The sequence below is a fragment of the Lissotriton vulgaris genome, chromosome 5 (assembly GCF_964263255.1).
Source record: "Lissotriton vulgaris chromosome 5, aLisVul1.2, whole genome shotgun sequence".
Lineage (NCBI taxonomy): Eukaryota > Metazoa > Chordata > Amphibia > Caudata > Salamandridae > Lissotriton > Lissotriton vulgaris.
In genome coordinates, this window is record NC_141693.1 from 183,181,321 (window position 1) to 183,200,593 (window position 19,273).

Genomic DNA, 19,273 nt, shown 5'->3' on the forward strand with positions numbered 1-19,273 from the left:
GTCGACGGGGTAGGCACCATCGATGTGCTCTTCATTGACGATGCGCTCGTCGACGGGACCTTCTTACCCTTCGTCGATGATGGAGTGTCGACGATCGATGGCATTACCTTCGTCGACGAGATGGGTCAAACTGAAACTGAGACCAGCGTTGACGGGAAGAGGCCGAATACATTATGATTTTAGGCCTCAGCGATGAAAAGGTGACCGTTGAAGAAACGCCAATAATGAAGATTGTCGACGGAGCTGTCGTCGACTAAGTCATTTTCTGAGGTAAAACTTTCTGTGACAGTCTTTTTGATGACAAGACTTACTAGACTTTCTCTGGGGCATACCAGGTCCAGATCTTGAAGGTGGAGAAGCCTTCTTTGAGGTGGAGGAAGAAGGCAAGCTAGAATCCTTGGTGGATTGAGCTTTACTCGACGCCTAAGCCCCAGGAGAAGATACCACTTCCTCAGCCTTCCTCTTTCTAGAGGACATAGTTGACCCGAGCCCACACTTCCTACATCAGATAGGTGGTTGTCCTGGTCCTTGATTTTCTGCAGCCACAGGAGAAGATGACCTTCTCTGTCTCTGAGGTTCTTCTGAGGAAAGGTCCTGCAGATTTTACAATCCTTTACCTTATGGTCTGGATACAGGCAATAAATACATTTCTTGTGGGGATCTTCCTTAAAAAGCCTAAGCTTCCCACAAAATTCACAAGGCCTGAAGAGAGATTTAGAAATGACATCTTTAAAGTAGGTAAAAACCAACTAAAGCTGTGAAGTACTGAGCAGAGCTCAGGGAGACTCCCTTCACACAATGTGCAGTAGAAAATCTGAGAGCCTGAGCCTCTGAAGAGAACATTCTGGTGGGTGCTGTCGCCTGATTGGCTGCAGTTTGGTCTATACAAAATGATTAGGATAGTCATGAGTGTGGAGGTTTTTGCTCCTGTAGCTCAGGGCTACTTTACTTCCTGGTAGGTTATTACCAAGGTTTTTTGGTTTTTATGTGCATATAATTGCTTTTTTATGTACCGTGGGACTCCCACTCTGACGACGGGGAATGATTCAGGCATGTGAATCTATGAAAGACACCCCAATACTGGAGAAACAAAACTCAGTGACCTGTCAGAGGAATACATTGTCAATAAAAAGAATTTGTTAAATGCAGATGCAAACTAATGAGTGAACCATCAGCGATGCTGCAGTCTCAGCCAACTTACCTTCTCTCCTTTAAGTCCATGATTGCCTTTCTGCCCTCTTAATCCAGGAATACCCTGCATACAGAAATCGAACCAACTGTTATTGAAATGATATAGCAACATATATATATATATTTATACACAACCTGAAATAGAGCAGATGGGCTAGGGCTCAAGGGAGATGGGAATTACTGTGAGGGCCACAGGAACTACAAACAAAAAATAGACAAAAGATGTAATGGAAATAAAGCTGAACAAGTTACACTATTTTAAGTGGCTCCCCGATCAAAAAACAGATTTCTGACCTTTAGATTATTCCCCAGGTGCAGGCCGGAGGTTTTCCATACCAGTGCTCCTGCTAACCACTGGCCATACGACTCGTTGGTTTCGTTCTCCCCCAGAAGGGATGGAGCAGGGCCTCATATAAGTACCACCCTGGTCCAAACCCCTTCCAGTCAGTTGAGTCTTTCCGTACCCTCTGATGTAGAGCACAGAACAATTGGAGGCACCAATGTGCAGATTTCTAATTTGGGACCTTTTTGAAAGGTAAAAAGACACTACTACGTAGAACAGGGATGTGGGAGACCAGTGAGGAATCTACGATTAGATGAAGTATCCAACAGAAAGGGCATTAATAAAGCTAAGTAACTTGTTCTACTGATGGATACTTCTAACCGCACTCAATCAACTTCGGAATAGATACCAAAGAAGGGTCTGTTTAATGGCTTGGACCAAAATGTCCTGCATGACCAAATACGAAAAATGCCTCTCCAGTTGGACCTGGCCGTAGACAGAATTGCTTCGTCAATGTGTGCACTGATGCCCACGTCTTGGCCTAACAGATGTCAAGGACAGTCACTCCACTTGCCAGCGCACTGGTAGCAGCCTTGGCCTTTGTGGAATGGGCCCTCAGTCATTCTAGAGGCTGCTTTTTGGCCAGTGTGAACGTGATTTTATTGCACAGGATTATCCACCTTGATGAAACAATTGCTTCCATTCGGTAACACTCTATCTGGGAGAGACTCTATCTAGCCGCATAGTCCTCACCTTTTGAATATTCACCAAGCGTGATACAGGATCTTGAAACTTTTCTGCAATACCCCTGTGCCAGTAGGTGGTGCTGAGCAGTTCTGCACTGACGGCAGTGATGTGCGAGGCATATAAAGGCTCCACTCCCGCACTCCGTTGTCAGTTTCTCTAGAAGTACGATTTACTTACCTTCAGTAACGATGTATCTGGTAGAGACTATTCTAGTCGCAGATTCCTTAACGTAGAATTATCCCCAGGCGTGAGACTGGATCCGAATAATTTTTGCCACAGCATCCATGCGTGCCGGGGGGAACGCCATCACGCGACTCGGCCCAGGCGTTGTCCGCGTATGTGACGTCAGCGTAGTCACATAAGTCCCACCCGGCGTGCCTATGTCAGTTTTCTTCGGAGAACTTTTCCGTGCCACAACGCAGAGCCATCAGACAAACTGTGGGAGAATGGGAACAATGTGCGAAAGAGCAGAAAAAGTGGAAAAAGAATGGTGACAAACAACACCATAAGGAGCAGTGCCAACAATGCAGTACCCAAAGGCAGGGAAAGAAGAAAGAACAGAGTAAAGCCCTGAGCAGCCACACTGCCAGTATGTAGACAGTTTCCCCCATGGGACAAGGAATATATGCAAAATGTCATGACAACATGTAGCAGGACTAGAACATCGACCAAGAACCACGAAGGGGGAACCAGTTCCAAGACAAACAGCGAACGACAAACCTTGAAGGCAAGACAGCACAGAGTGTGACAACCCCTCAAAGGAACAAAGGGCAAGGGCACGGTCAGATGACCCCAACCCAGAGGGTAGCAGAGGGGCCAAAACCCCTTAGTAACAAAAGAGGGAGCGAGGGGAGGAACAAGAGTAAAGGCAAGCCCCAATCCTGGAGCAGCCAGAGCAGAGGGGCACAGGAGTACATCCTCCAAAGTGCCAAGAGGAGGAAAGGAACAAGAAACAAGACAAATCATCATGTCAAAATAATACAAGACTGTATTCACAGAAGACATAGCCACCCATGGGAGGCGAGTGCAGAAGACCAAGTCAAAGATTCTCGTCGAACGGGGAGGAAGGGCGGGCCGTGAAGGAATCTGTGGCAAGAATCGTCTCTACCAAATACATTGTTACCGAAGGTAAGTAAGTACATCTGATAGAGACTACTAGCCTCAGATTCTTTAACATAGAATTGCCATACCCACGAGGAAGGAGGGTCTGCAAAAGCACTCCACCAGCCTGGACATAACAGAGGGACCCACAGGGAACTAATCCAACGAACAGGGCGAGGAGCCTCGTCCCCCCAGGCAAGGGGAACCCCCACCAGCAGAACACCACCAACCCCAACAGGGGTGTGGGAAGGACAAAGAGCCAGCCCATTCACACTCAACATAGGAAACAAGGGAAGGTCAGGGGAGGCCGAAGCACCCCATGCCCCTACAATGCAACAGAACCTTCATCCAATGCCAGGGCAAGGAAGAGGAAGAAGACGAGTGCCCAAGAAGATGATGGAAAAGAAGGCAAGCCCACCACAGTCGGAAGTCAATAGACCAGACAGAACGTCACTGACAGCAATAAAGCAGTCGGAAGCAGGAAGAGAAGCCCGGGGCCACCAGGAAGACCAGGCAGGCAGCGCCTGAAAGATGGAGGAACACAAAACCATATCAGCGCCCAGGACGGAGAACATGAGGGCGAAGAAGAGCCCGGACACACCTCAGAGAGGGGTCTGCACACACGACCCAATAGAAGCAGAAACAGAGCCACAATGCCAGGTCGTAGACAGCATGTCAGACCTGGTGAACAGCGCAGCGACCCCATAGAAGGACCCCCCGGGGCGCCACCAAGGCATTCCAATCAAGCAATAAGGGAATTGCACCTGCAACGTACATAAATGCCATGGAGAGCAGAGGCCCGAAGGCGACCACAACTCCCCAGCACAGAAAAGGCTATAAAATAGCTACCACTACCCCACATAGGGTATGTTAAGTCCCAAGACATGGGAACCCTCTTAGGAAGAAACTTCTGCAGCAGAGGACACCAAAAAGAGCCGCGGGGAAAAAAACCCTGCAGAAGGCTTATCAAGCAGCCAAAGAGATAAAACAGAAGGCCTAATCTCAGGGCCAGCCTGGTGCCGATAACCCAAAGCAAAAACACACAGTCAAGAAGGGCCGTCCAGCAGCCAACAGAACCACAGTCTCAACAAGGAGGACACGAGTGGCCACGAAGCAGACAGAACAACAACTAGGGCAACCCGCCCAAAAGGAGGAACACCTCCAAGAACTAGATCAACTCACATTTTACTGTGGGGGAGAAGAAGGAGGAGGAAGAGGTGGAGGAGGCGGCCGAAGCCCTGCCAAGAACCTCCAGTAGGCTGAGTCTGCCGGGGCATGGAAAAAAGGGAGCCATTGAAGGGAAGATCAACCAGCCGTTCCTGGACATTTTCCGGGAACACACTGTCCCGAATCCAAGCATGGTGGCAAAGGGCAACCGAAGAAGCCATGGCACGACAAAGCACCTCTGAGATGTCCAGAGCAGAGCGAAAAATAAACGCCGCTATCTCCCGGCCATCCAATGCATGGTGCCGCAAATCAACCCGAGCATCCTCCTGCGAAGCGGCGGATCCCAGGGACTCAGCCGAGTCCCACAAACAAGGTTTGTGGCCCTAGCCAACATACATAAAGAGTTAAGGGCCAGCAGAGCTGCACTGGTCAAAGCAAACATATTGCGCCCCCAAGAGTCTAGCCAGTGGGCCTCCCGTGATGGTGGAGACAACAGCGGCGGCAGGGAGGCAAAGGCAGTCCGCAAAAGGGAGCTTGAGGCAGAGGGGTGGAGGGAAAGACACACCGGGTCACTCGGTGCTGGAAGGTGCTGGTGCAGAAGGTGTTGGGGCACTGGATCCCCCATGGTGGGGCACCATCAAGTCCCCATCAGGGAAGAAAGGAGCAAACCCTCAAAGGGAAGCAGCAGCTCCCTCCCACCAGAGCCCTGGTGGAGAACTTCCAGAAGATGATCCGCTGGGAAATGGGCAACTGGATCACCCATGCGTAAAATACCCACAGCCGTGGACACAGCGCGAGCGAAGGCCTCATCCGCCTCCGTAGGGCCCCGCGGTGGGGAAAGCAGCTCCTCTGTGGGCGAAGGCTACAAGTTAAGGCGGCCGTCCCCGAAGCCAACCAGGGTGGGCAAAGGCCAAGTCCGGAAAGGATAAAGAGGGACCAAAGAGTGGGGAACCTGTGGCTCCTCCAGTGAAAACCGCGGCAACGGCGAGGATCCATCCTTTGATGACGTTGGGGAGAAAGCCATGACGCAGCGGGCCGTCTCCGGCAAGGACGACCCCAGCAGGTGCCCAACCTCCGGGGAAGAGGGGGCGTCTGACAACGAGTCCGTGACCCGACACCTGTCCGGCACCGTAGAGTCCGCAAACCGAGGCAGGACGTCATTATCATCCGGCGCCAAAGGAGACGCCGGACAGGCCTCCTCCACACCACACAGCACAGGGGACTGGGGCTGGGCCGGAGCTGAGGTGGCTAAGGGACGACGCCGGAACGGCGCCGACTTGACCTCTGATGAGGCAGCCACCTGTGTGGAGGAACGAGAGGGACCCGGGGAATGACAAGGAGCCCCCCGCCGGTCTCGACCCATAATGGGACAATGGAGGTCCGCCGACCCATGTGGCGCCGCCAAGACCGACTCGACCTCCGATGAGGCAGCCGCCTGTGTGGAGGGATGAGAGGGGCCGAGAGGGGGACGAGGGGTCCCCCGCCAGCCTCGACCCATAACGGGCTGAGGGGGCCGAACCCTGTGCCACTGCCAGAGCCAGCAGCTGCCAGAGCCGTAGCGGCATCACCTCTGCCTCAGACAAGGCCGCCGCCTGCCCAGAGGGCCAAGAGGGGCTCGGGATGGGACCCAAGCCCCGGCGACCACCCGTGACACCACAGGACTCACGCGGGAGTTTGCGGCGAGGCAGAGGCGCCATGGTCTGAAGGAGGGACCCCCGAAGGGCCGCAACCCAACGGCACCACATCTTCCGAGCTTGGAGCCGAGCCAGTTGGCGCCGGAGCAGCCGGCAATGCCGCGGAGGGCCCGCACAACTCAAGAGATCTGCCGACATCCCAGGAGGGGAAGAAAAAGGAGGAGAAGCCAGCAAGGCCTGCAAAGCCACCACATATGTCTCCATCTGGGCACTCGATGCCCCTTCACCAGGAAACGGTGGATAGGGGGACGATAAGTGGGGCTGCATCACCCGCGGACAGCCTATGGCCCCAACAGGCCAGAAACCAGCCCTCGTGGACAAACTACGACACTTACAGACAGGGGAGCGACATAGGAGAGGAATGAGGAATGAGGATGACGATGACGGTGGCTGCTTCAAAAACCTTCCGCAGAAGCTGATCGAGGTGACAAAGCTGACTTGGACAAACGAGCCGAGAGAAGTTTCATCCGGCACTCCCGCCGCGACTTCGGCTTCAACTGTTGGCACGCAACCCAATTAGTGGAGCTGTGATCTTCCCCCAAACACCACATGCAAATGAGGTGAGGGTCTGCGCCGACATAAGGCGTCCACACGATGAGCACGTCTTAAAGCCCGAAGGAATCCGCACACTGTTCACACACAGGCGCGGTTCGTCCATTGGAGCGTGGGGGCGTAGCCCCCCCTGCCCGACGCCGCCCGCAGCTCCCTCATGACAATCATGTCAATGAATCAACATGACGTCAGACCGCCGGGCGGGCGTCATGTTGATTCATTGACATGATTAATGTACAGACGGCAACACAAGTACGCATGCGTGGGGACGGAGGGTGAATTTTTACCCGTGCCCACGCATGCGTACTTGTGTTTTGGCGGCGTTGCGCATGCTCATCAGGAGCCCTAATGGGCGTGCTGCGGGCGAGAGGGTACCTGTGCCCCTGGCGCCAGGATTGGCCAGGGGCACTGTGAGCCTGTGACGTGTGCGGACCGGCAGCAAGGTAAGAGTGTGTGTTTTTCGGTGTTCCAGTAAACTAGCTTGCACAAATGACTTGAGATAGTTCAGTGTGTTAAAGTATCTGCTGCAGAAATGTGTGCGACTATTCCAGGTCACCCGTTTATTTCACGGCATGAGATTTTGGAAATGTAAAAATTCTCAGAATTTCTTTTTTGATAGTTGCAACAACAGCCTTCAACAGATTTCATTTTATAAACATTTTCCAGAAAATGAGTTAACAACTGTCACCACAAATATAATGTACTCTTTGAACTAAGGTTATAAAATTTCAAAATGTTAACAAACGGTAGAGGCGGAATAGCATGATATATGCATTTATTATTGCATCCATGTTGGTGTATGTTTGTATGTGAATTTGTATAGTGCATACCTAGGGCTTACAGGATGGCAAATACATGGGCGGTAGAAGGTTTCCAGCATAAAAAGGTAGGGGTGATGTAATATGTAAACTGGCACATCCTTCAACATCGATCCTAAAGGCTTGTTAGAGTCCATAATTTATTTTTATATGGTCATAAAAATACATGAATGATGGATGGATGCAGGGTGGGTGCATTAATGATTGTTTGGTGGATGGGTGGGTGGATGGGTGCATGGATGGATGCATGCATGATGGATGGATGGATGCATGAATGATGGATGCAAGATGGATGGGTGGGTGGATGCATGAATGAATGATGTATGGATGCAGGATGGGTGGATGGATGGGTGGATGCATGCATGCATGAATGATGTATGGATGTATGGATGGATGCATGGATGCATGCATGATGGGTGGATGCATGATGGATGGGTGGATGGATGGATGCATGAATGATGTATGGATGGATGCATGGATGCATGCATGATGGGTGGATGCATGATGGATGGATGGATGGATGGGTGGATGGATGGGTGGGTGCATGAATGAATGATGTATGGATGCAGGATGGGTGGATGCATGAATGATGTATGAATGCATGCATGATGGGCGGATGCATGATGGATGGATGGGCAGATGCATGAATGAATGATGTATGCAGGGTGGGTGGGTGGATGGATGGGTGGATGCATGGATGCATGCATGATGGGTGGATGCATGATGGGTGGATGGGTGGGTGCATGAATGAATGATGTATGGATGCAGGATGGGTGGGTGGATGTATGGGTGGATGTATGAATGATGTATTGATGCATGCATGCATGATGGGTGGATGCATGATGGGTGGATGCATGAATGAATGATGTATAGATGCAGGGTGGGTGGGTAGATAGATGGGTGGATGCATGAATGATGTATGGATGGATGCAAGGTGGTTCGGGCTCGCTCGCTGCGCTCGATCGCTGCGGTGCAATATGCAAATTAGTTTACGCCTCACCACTTTCAAATGTCACCAGCCGCCCCTGTTCACACAAACACACGCAGTAGCGAGGAAAAAAGGCCTAAACAGGCCCGGAGCATTAACCGGATCCGCGTTGCACGCGGAAAAGGAAAAAACTGCCATAGGCATGCAAGGGTGGGACTTATGTGACCTCGCTGATGTCACGTACGCGGACAATGCCTGGGCGGAGTCACGTGATGCCGTCCCCTCGGCGAGCAGGGATGCTGTGGCAAAAAAAAATCCGGATCCAGGCTCACGCCTGGGGCTAATTCTACGTTAAGGAATCTGCAGCTAGTAGTCTCTATCAGAAACATTTCATACCCACCAGCAAGAGCCCCATAAGTAAATTGGTGTGACCAGTGTGCAGATAACTAGCCCTGGGATCTTATTAACGGATACCAAACCAGTACCTAAATGTAGGTGGTTCTGTGGATGGACTCAAACCAGAATTCCCTACAGGACTGAGCGGGCAAAATGCCCCTCTCAGTGAACCTGATTAGCCAGTGAAAGTATGGAGTATCACCCATGAACCTACCTGGCAAATTTCTAGGACAGGGACTCCGTATGTCAGCGCTGTGGGCGCAGATTTGGCCCAGGTAAAATACATACACAAGGCTTCTAGAGGCTTATTTGTATTCTATGTGTAGGAGATATTCATCTAGAGAATGATCCAGTGAGAGATGGTTCACTTCTGTACAGCGTGGCTTTCTTCTCTCCAGAGAACCACACCGAACTTTCACTAGATGTTCTTTGGTATGACTTATGTGGAAGCTCAACACTATCTTGGGATCCAAGCAATGGAGTCTCTCCTTCTCCTTAGAGGGGTAGGTGGGTCACAGAACACCTGCAGAGTGATGTTTTGACCGACATAGAACAGCATCACAGTCTTAGGCAAAAAGGATGCCCATGTCTGCAAAACTTGTTGGTCTAGAAAGAAGGTGGTGCATGATGAGTAAACACAAAGATCTTGAAGCTCGCTCATACGCCGCACTGACGTGATTGTGACTAGGAACCCTGTCATGCACTCCATTTGAGCCACTTCATGGCTGTTCCTTGCTGCAAGGAACCGCTGTGAAGTAGCTCAAATGGAGTGCGAATTTGAACTGCGAGATCCATGTAAAGGTTCCACTGTGGCTTGACAAAGGAAGAGCGAGGCAGCAAATGTTGTAAACCTTACAAAAAAGCAAATAGCAAATGGAGATTTAAACAAAGAGGGCTGATCCTGCAACTTCAAAAAGGCTGAAAGAGGAGAACGTTACTGTGCACAGTGAAAGACTTTACCAAATTAAAGGTAAAAAAACAACTAAACACCAGATAACTTTACCTGGAAGAGGTTTATCTGACGAGCACCACACCAAGCCTCAAATATGTCCCAATGACGACCTATTCAGTTTTTGTCGAGGGATGCCTGACAGCCGAGATTACATCAACCACTCCAGAGGTAGGTAGAAGGTGTTCAGCTGTCACTGGTCAATCTTCAAGCATGAAGGTGGTGATTGTGAATTCCCAGGTGCAGAACTGTGCCCCGTAGCAACAGCTGCTTCTCTCGGAGGGGCAGCCTAATCGGAGGATCGATGCTCAAGGCCAGTGTTGGACCCGGCCCTTTAGGCAGGTTCACCCCTAGACTTTTTGCTTTTTCCTAGCCTGTTTATGGAACCTGGTGTTGGTGATTTTAGGCCTCTGCGCACTTTTTCACTGTGGTACAGTGTACAGTGCTTGAGCTCTCTGGGTATGTGTGGTGAGTGACCTGCCCTCCCATAGGAATGAATGGGGAATATGTATGCCCATGGTAGTTCCTGATGTGTGGGGAGTGCAGGGTCGAGTTTGATATGTACGAACTCGTGAGAGTGAATGTTGCGTAATGGTATATGCGGCATGATTGTGTCTAGTCTAGAAGCGCCACTTTTAGAAGTTGGCATATTTGTGTAAGTTGGTTCTGGCGTGTGATTGGCTGGTGAGCCTGGCCCAGAGTGCCTGGGCCTGCTGTGGAATAACTGTCTGGTTTGAGGGTGACAGGGGCTGCAGAGCCCCGGAGGTTGTCTGAGTGGATGAAAGGCAGCATCTGCTGCCAGGGAAGTGGGAGGAAATCAATCAATCAGTCGCATCTGATAGTGCAGGGCTGTGCCTGCCTGACCACCCTGCTGGCCAACTGTCACCTCTGACCCTGATACTGACAGGCAGAAGGAAACCAGAAACACCCCAGTGCTCCAGCAACCCCAGAACTGGTTTCGACCGGGCTCAGGGCCCCCTTGCACAAAGACTTCAAAGGACTTCAAAGACTTTTCTGTGCATAAGAAGGGGATGTGTCCCCTTCCAAAAGGTTCTTGTGTCTGACTTGAATCTACCAGGGGCGAGCGCTGCCCAGACCCTGGACGCCTGGAGGACTGCGGGGGGACCCCTCTGCCTTGCCAGGGCAGATTTGGGGGGACATTGCTTTGCCCCCTGGAAATCTCTTGGACCTTTTTGCAGCATGGAGAAGCTGCATTTTCCTGCAGGAAGCGCTGTGCTTCCCCCTGAGCGCCTGGGAGCGCTCTACCTGTTTTCTAGCGCTTTGGAGCACTTTATTTTCGTTTGTAGCGCTGAACGCGCTGAGGGTTCTTGCCCGTATTTATTTAATAATCAGAGAGTGCCCACCTCGCTGGTATATTTCATTCCACGAGGGAGCCCACTCCTCGGTTAATTCAGCCCCCGCCTGCCTGCCTAAGGAGAAGGGCCGCTGCGCTGCCCGCAGCGACCCGGAAGTGGTTGGTCGGCCCGCCCCCGCAGCCCGGGAAGAGAGCAGGTGTTTTCCGCTTCCCCCTGCCTGGGGGAAGCCTTTGCCGGTGTTGCCGGTCTCCCATGCCTGGAGGGAGACCGGAGAAGAAGCGTGACCTGTCGCGGGGCTCCCGTGTTCTGAGGGAGCCCCGGGAAGAAAAGCGAGAGGAGCGGCATGAGGAGACGAGCGGAGGGGGCGCGAGGCACATTGTCGGTGCCTGCCCCCACCGCGAGCGAAGGAGAGCCGCCGCCCGGAGGAGCCCGCCCCTGAGAGCCCGGTGAGTCGGCAGGGCTGGGGGGGGGGCTCCGTGTGGCTTCTGTTGGTGCCGGAGAGCGGCACATAGGCGGGAATGGAGGTAGGGCGGCCCCAGCTGGCAGTGGGCTGCCCCAACGTTTCAACGGAGCCTGAGGCTCGAATGGCCATATGTGTTTCGAGAGCCCCGTGTGGCCCAGTGTTGGCGGTGCAAGAAGGGCAGCCCCGGTTGGCAGCGGGTCGCCCCAACGCTGTCTAGAGCCCCGAGAGGCTCTAGGGGACATACTTCAGTTACGAGCCCAGCGAGGCTCGAGGGCCAAGATTTGTGTTTAGAGCCATGAGAGGCTCTTGGGGGCCATTTTAGTTAAGAGGGGGCGTCGGGGCATATTGCCGGTGCCCGCCCCCTCCTGCCTGCAAGGGATTTGTTAAGAGCCTCGAGGGCTCCATGGGCCTATATGTGTTTAAGAGCCTGTGTGGCTCCACCATTTGTGGCGCAATTCGCCAGAGGGGCTACTGAGGGCCCTGCCACAGTTTTTCCTGATTCTCCAGCTGCCCAGCAATTAGTGGGCAGCTGCACCGTTTAGGCGCAATTTAAGGAGAGAGTCCCTGTTTGGGACAGAGAGGGCAAAGTGGTGCCAGGCCTTCACAGCTGTGCAGCACTTAGTGCCAGCTGCTACGTTTAGGCTTTCTTTTCTTGAGACTGGCGCTGCATAGCAGCGACCCCTGACATTGAGACTCAGGGCGTCTGAGCCCCAACAAGGCCAGTTGGCCTAGGGACTGCCACAGGTAGTGGCTTATGTGAGTTTTTGCGCAATTGTATGGTTATTACTCCTCTGAATGTGTTTGATGCATCATTGGGAATGTGTTCTTGTGTATACCCCTAAATGCTGTGTGATACTTAGGTGGTTGGTCTTTTTAGTACAGGTGGTCCTAGTGACGTCCTGGTACCTGTTACCAGTAGTTACTGGTTGTGATTTATAACTGTTACTTTGTGCTACAGTGATTTTATATTCTTTTATTCTAATTTCTGACAGTATTTCATTTCGACTAAGTGCTGATTATGACAGTGGCCCATGTGGCCCTGTCTTGTGAATAATCCCATGTGAATTTTGCCCAGTTGGCAAAATGTATATGTGTGATTTTATCTGATGTGTTTTTTACAATACAAAAGTTACTTTTATAATAACCTTGTGTGGAGTCTCTTTTGTGGTGTGCCTAGTATGTTGTTGCTGTTGTGTGCTGGCGCAAATGCTTTACACATTGCCTCCGAGTTTAGCCTTACTGCTTGTGCCAAGCTACCAGGGGGTGAGCAGGGGTTATCTTGGCGTGTGACTCCCTTGCCCTGACTAGGATGGTGGTTTCTGCCTAGCTTTGGCGTCAGCCTTAGCCAACCAGAAATAGCCAGTTCTAACAGCCAGGAGTTCTGGATGCCGTACTCTCCGTGCCCAGTCCAGGGTCACTAGGATGACTTGGCCCAATGAGTCCTGATTTTCTTGAGCACTCATGGCAGGAGTGGTATTGACTGAAAGGCCTACAGGAGTCCAGTGTTTCACTCACGGCAGTAAAAGTCTCAGAGTGAGAGACACCTTGAAAACTCCAACCCACAGTTGTGCTGACATTGTGCATTCTTGGGGGTGGTGAACAGACTGAGCCATGGTTCTCACATTCTCGGAATAGACCCAGAACCATCTCTGGGTGCAAATGGCACTTGTGATCCACTAGGCGTTACAGCTGAGCTCATCCACCTGGCTTTCAATGACTCTGCTAGGTGGTTTAGTGGTTCAGCCACTTCCAGAGGTGCAAGACCTCATGCCACAGGGTGTGTGACCCCACCCAGCCCTCTTTGTTGCAGTACCACTGGCTAGTGGTGTTGCTTGTGACCACCTATACCAGCCTCCCCTTGAAGGATGGAAGGAAGGCTTTCAACGACAAATGGATGGCCCTCAGCTACAAAAGGATGATATGGAGTCACCACTCTATTGGAGACCACAGGCCTCTGATCCCCACGTCTCCCATGTGGACAACCCAATCCAGAAGCGATGGAATGGGCACCACTGGCAGCTCTGGGGAGAGGGAGGAGAGAGGGGTCTGACATTGACCCAATCCCTGTGCAGCAACCACCACTGCAGATATTTTGAAGTCTCCTCTGAAATCTGAACATGGTCGGAGAAGCCCCTTTGATGTTGGGCCTACTATGACTTCAGTTCCCACTGCAGAGCGTTGCATAAGCCGCCGGGCGTGCTCAACCAGTAGGATGCAGTGATTGGGATCAGAGCCTGAATGTCTTGGACTCTGCTCCCCAGGGGAAAGTCATAAAATTGAAATGTGTCCTGAACGGCTCAGTTGAAAGGGTGCCTCTGAAAAGGAGTCAAGTGTGACTTTGGCACATTGATGGAGAATACCAAAGATGACAGGAGTTTTGCCGTAGTCTGGAGGTAGTTGATGACTGCCTGGGACAAGCCTGCCTATAAAAGTCAGTTGTGGAGGTAGGAGAAGACTGACACCCCTCACCTCCTACGATGTACTGCCACCACTGCCTCACACCCATGAAAACCCGAGGGGCACTGTTGAGACCAAAGGGGAGCACTCTAAACTGTCCTACACACAAACCACAGATAGAACCGCTGAGCCTGCAGGATGTAGTATCTATGGAAAAAGGCATCCTGTAGGTCCAACACCACCCTCCAGTCTCCAGGGTTGAGGTCAGTGTGAGCATTTTTAATGTTTTCCTTCCTGAGGAAGGCATTGAGGGGGTGAGGATTTAAAATAGATCTGAGGCCTTATTCCTTCTTGGACAGCTGAAATTAGCAAGAATAGCAATCATGTCCTACTTCTGTTGAAGGCACAATTTATGGTTTAAATCTTTTATTAATTTTCAGAACAGGTAAAGAGAGAAGGAACAAGACTCCCTGAAGGCACTCTTGAGATAACCCCTTTGGCCAAAGGGGCTTGCATTTCCTGCCCCAAATTGGAACAATGATCCTCCATCAGTTATTGGGGAGACAGTGGAAGGTGTAGCAGGGAGGAAAGGAAGGGCAGGGCATTACCATTCCGAACAATCTGCAGGACCAACTGTCAGATTGTATGGTCTGCCAAAACTAAAGAATCATCGGATCCTGCCTCCTACCAGGTGGCTCTGCTCCACTAAGGGCACACTAAATGATTTTTGCAGGTGGGGATGCAGCATGGCAGTGGACTGGGTGGCATGGCCACAAGACTGCTGGGTGCCATACTGGGGTTGGATCGCCTGACGTATGGGGCATCTCTGCCAAAGCCACAAAAGGATAGATGCTGATGCGGCTGGCATGGTGAGTCAGATAAGCCCAGGGAGCATGACATAGCCTGGTCTCCTTGAGTCTGACTTGTCCCTTGCACACATGTAGAGAATATTTGGTCAAGATTAGGGTCTCAAAGATACAAGAGGAAGCTCCAGATATACGTCTAGTGGCACGGAAAGAAAGGAACTGACATCAGCGTGAGGGAGTGGAGCCTATATACTTCATTTGCGGAGTGGAACAGCATAAATGCTGAGCCACACAGCACCACCTACCGGCGCACAGATATAGTGCTGAAAGGTTTCCAGATACAGTCTGATGCCTATATAATATTCTAAAGGTGAGGCATATGTGGCTAGAAGTCTCAATCGGAACAGTCTTTTTTGGAACTGCCTTGACTTTCTTTGCTCCTGGGAACCACACAATCAGTAGATCATCCATCCAATGTTCTTTGGTCTGATCAATCGAGAAGCTCAAGGCTTTTCTAAGGGTCCAACCAATGGAGTCTCTTCTCGTCCATCGAGGGGTGAAGAGGGCCAGAGAACACTGGAAGTGGGATGGATTGCCCAGCATGAAAAGTAGTCATGATCTTTAGCAAAAAAGACTGTCCAAGTCCTTAGCACCACTTAATTTTGAGAAAACATGGCATAAGGCTGCTGCATAAGGGTGCTTGGAGTTCACTCACATGGTGAGCCAAAGTTACTGTAACTAGTGTAGGAAGGTGGATATCTGACTATGGTTGCCCCCAACTTTTTGCCTGGTGTTTTGCTGGTTTTTCGACTTAGTTGACCTGGGGCTCTGCTATTCAGGACCCCAGGCCCACTGCTCTCTCTCTAAATGGATTCCATGTACTCTAGGTACATAACTAATTGGATACTGAGTCACCTAATCAGCCCCTGTACAGTGTACCTTAGGTACCCAGGGCATAGGTGCACCCAGGGCCAACCAGGGGCTGCAGCATGTATTATGCCACCCCTGGCTGGCCATCCAAATCTGACACAACTGGCTGCACGACAGCTGGGGCAAGGTGGTGTAATCACCCTTTGCTTTAGATATAGTATTCCTATATCTAACCCTAAAGAACAAGTTACTTACCTTCGGTAACGCTTTTTCTGGTAGATACTATATCTGCCTGTGGATTCCTCACCTTGTGAATATCCCCCTTGCGTCAGCAACGTTCGGAAATTTTTCTTCGTAGCACGCCGTCGTGGGCGACGTCACAGGAGCACGGCATCGCGCGCGACTCCGTCTGACGTCACCGACCCCATAATAGGCCCACGCCGGCGTGATGACGTCAGTTCCGCCCTTTTTTCCGTGCCTTCGAGGCACACGGACGGACCAACAATAGCAAATATGCAAATATACAGTGTACACAGTACAAATAGAACCAAAACAATACAACAGTATTATAATCATATATATAGAAAGACCAGGTATAGCAGAGTAGACAAACGGGGAGGCGGGTGGGTCAGTGAGGAATCCACAGGCAGATATAGTATCTACCAGAAAAAGCGTTACCGAAGGTAAGTAACTTGTTCTTCTGATAGATACATCTGCCGTGTGGATTCCTCACCTTGTGAATAGATTCCCACAGCAGTCCCCACTCCCGGAGGAGGGTGTCCACTCTGCTACACCAGGAAGTCTTGGAGGACAGAACGCGCGAAGTGGCCATCCCTCCTCACCTCGGTATCTAAGCAGTAATGCTTCGCGAAAGTGTGGAGGGAGGCCCAAGTCGCGGCCCTGCAAATATCCTCAACAGGCACACCCCTAGACAAAGCAGATGTTGCAGACTTTGCTCTAGTTGAATGAGCTCTAATACCCTCAGGAGGGTCCTTACCCGCAAGGGAGTAGCAGATCTTGATGCACAGGATTATCCATCTGGAAAGAGTGCGCTTGTGCACCGCTCTGCCCTTCTTGCAGCCAGCAAAGCCAACAAACAGCTGGTCGTCCATCCGGAAGTCCTTAGTCCTGTCCAGATAGAAGGACACCGCCCGCTTAGGGTCCAGGCGATGCAGTCTCTCTTCCTCCTTAGACGGGTGAGGGGGAGGATAGAAGGTAGGAAGGGTAATGGACTGCCCAAGATGGAAAGGAGTCACCACCTTAGGCAGAAAAGCAGCCCTGGTCCTAAGAACCATCCTTTCTGCATGAATGGTCAGGAACGGGGGTTTGGAACTTAGAGCTTGAAGCTCACTTACCCTCCTTGCCGAGGTGATTGCAACGAGGAAAATAGTTTTAAAAGAGAGAAGCCTCAATGGGCACTTGTGCAAGGGTTCGAAGGGAGAACCCATTAAAAAGGTCAGCACAAGATTCAAATCCCACTGAGGAATAATAAAAGGGGTAGGAGGAAACATATTCACAAGACCCCTCAAGAATCTCACAACCACCGGAGACTTAAAGAGAGAAGGCTGATCCGGCAAACAAAGAAACGCCGATAAGGCCGAAAGATAGCCCTTGACCGTGGACACAGCCAAACCTTGCCGCGCCAGATAAAGGGCAAACTGTAAAATATTAGACAAATGAGCCCTCAAAGGGTCAATATCCCTCTCCCTGCACCAAGAAACAAATTTTGTCCACCTATAGGAGTAAATGGACTTAGTGGTGTCACGCCTGGCAGAGAGAATGACATCCACCACCTCGTGCGGGAGAGAAAAAGAACTCAAGTTGCCCCGTTCAATCTCCAGGCATGAAGGTGTAATGTCTGGAGGTGGGGGTGTAGAACCTGCCCCTCCAACTGAGAGAGGAGGTCTGCCCTGTGAGGGAGACGGAGCGGCTGGTGAGAGGATAGGTGGAGTAGGTCCGAATACCACACCCTTCTCGGCCAATCCGGGGCGACCAAAATGACTTGGGCCCTGTCTTGACGAATCTTCCTCAGAACCCGAGGAATCAAGGGTATGGGGGGAAACGCGTAAAGGAGTCGATCTCCCCAACTCAACTGAAACGCGTCCCCCAAAGCTCCTTGCATCGGATACTGGAGACTGCAGAATGAAGGGCAGTGAGCATTCTCGCGAGTGGCGAAAAGATCCACCCGAGGAGTCCCCCACATCCGAAAGATGTCGAGAACAACCTCCGGGTGAAGCCTCCACTCGTGGTCGGCAGAAAACTGCCGACTGAGACTGTCCGCACGCACGTTCAGAACCCCGGCCAGATGATTTGCCACCAGACAAATCTGATGGTCCTGAACCCAGGACCAGAGACGCAGAGCCTCTCTGCAGAGACACTGCGACCCTACTCCTCCCTGCTTGTTGATGTACCACATCGCAGTCGTGTTGTCCGTTAGGACCTGGACGGAACGACCGCGAAGGGAAGGGAGGAAGGCCTTGAGCGCCAAACGTATCGCCCTCAATTCCAGAAGGTTGATGTGAAACAACCTTTCTTCCGGAGACCAAAGACCCTTGATCTCCAGGTCCCCCAGATGAGCACCCCACCCGAGAGTGGATGCATCCGATATCACTGTGGCCACTGATGGAGGTAGCTGAAAAGGCTTTCCCTGTGACAGATTGCCTTCCACGCCCCACCAGGACAGGTCCGCTGCAGTTTCTCTGGAGATCCTCACAGACTCCCTGAGATCTCCGTTGTGCTGATACCACTGCCTGCGGAGGCACCACTGGAGCGCCCTCATGTGCCAGCGTGCATGACTGACCAACAGAATGCAAGAAGCCATCAGACCGAGCAGACGAAGGACCTTCAGGACTGGAACGACCGCTCCAGGGTAAAACAAAGGAATCATATCCTGTATGTCGCGAATCCTTTGAGGTGGAGGGAATGCACGACATACAGACGTATCCAGTACCGCACCTATGAACAGGTTGCGCTGGGAGGGCACCAGGTGAGACTTGGGTACGTTTATCGAAAAACCCAACCTGTGTAACAACTGAGTCGTCTCCTGCAGATGATGGAGCACCATCTCCGGCGACTCTGCTTTGATCAGCCAGTCGTCTAGATAAGGGAATACAGGAATCCCTGACCTCCTGAGACGCGCCGCCACCACTGCCATCACCTTGGTGAAAACTCGAGGCGCAGTAGTAAGTCCAAACGGGAGGACCGCAAACTGATAGTGCTGCGATCCCACCGTAAAACGGAGATACTTCCTGTGCGACTTCAGGATTGGGATGTGAAAATACGCATCCTGCAAGTCGATCGACACCATCCAGTCTTCTTCCATCAGCGCCAGAAGAACCTGAGCAAGGGTGAGCATTTTGAACTTCTCCTGTTTGAGATAGAGGTTCAAAATCCTGAGATCCAGGATAGGCCGAAGCCTGCCATCCTTCTTGGGAATCAAGAAATACCGGGAGTAGCACCCTTGACCCCTCTCCTGCTCTGGAACCACCTCTATCGCTCCCTTTCGAAACAGAGCCAGGACTTCCTCCTGCAGGCGAAGCAGGTGGTCCTCCGAGCAAAAACCTTGGCAAGGAGGGTAATTGGGAGGGAACTCCTG

The 19,273-nt window shown here is 51.6% G+C and overlaps 1 protein-coding gene across 1 annotated transcript in view; it reads right to left on the minus strand.

The window, feature by feature from the left end:
- The window catches only part of LOC147710433 (collagen alpha-1(II) chain-like), a 218,560-nt gene that overhangs the window by 173,268 nt on the left and 26,019 nt on the right, over positions 1-19,273 (minus strand). The window contains exon 2 of the mRNA XM_086920000.1: positions 1,202-1,255. The gene's annotated coding sequence lies outside the window, so the exon portion shown is untranslated. The remainder of the gene's footprint in view (positions 1-1,201; positions 1,256-19,273) is intronic.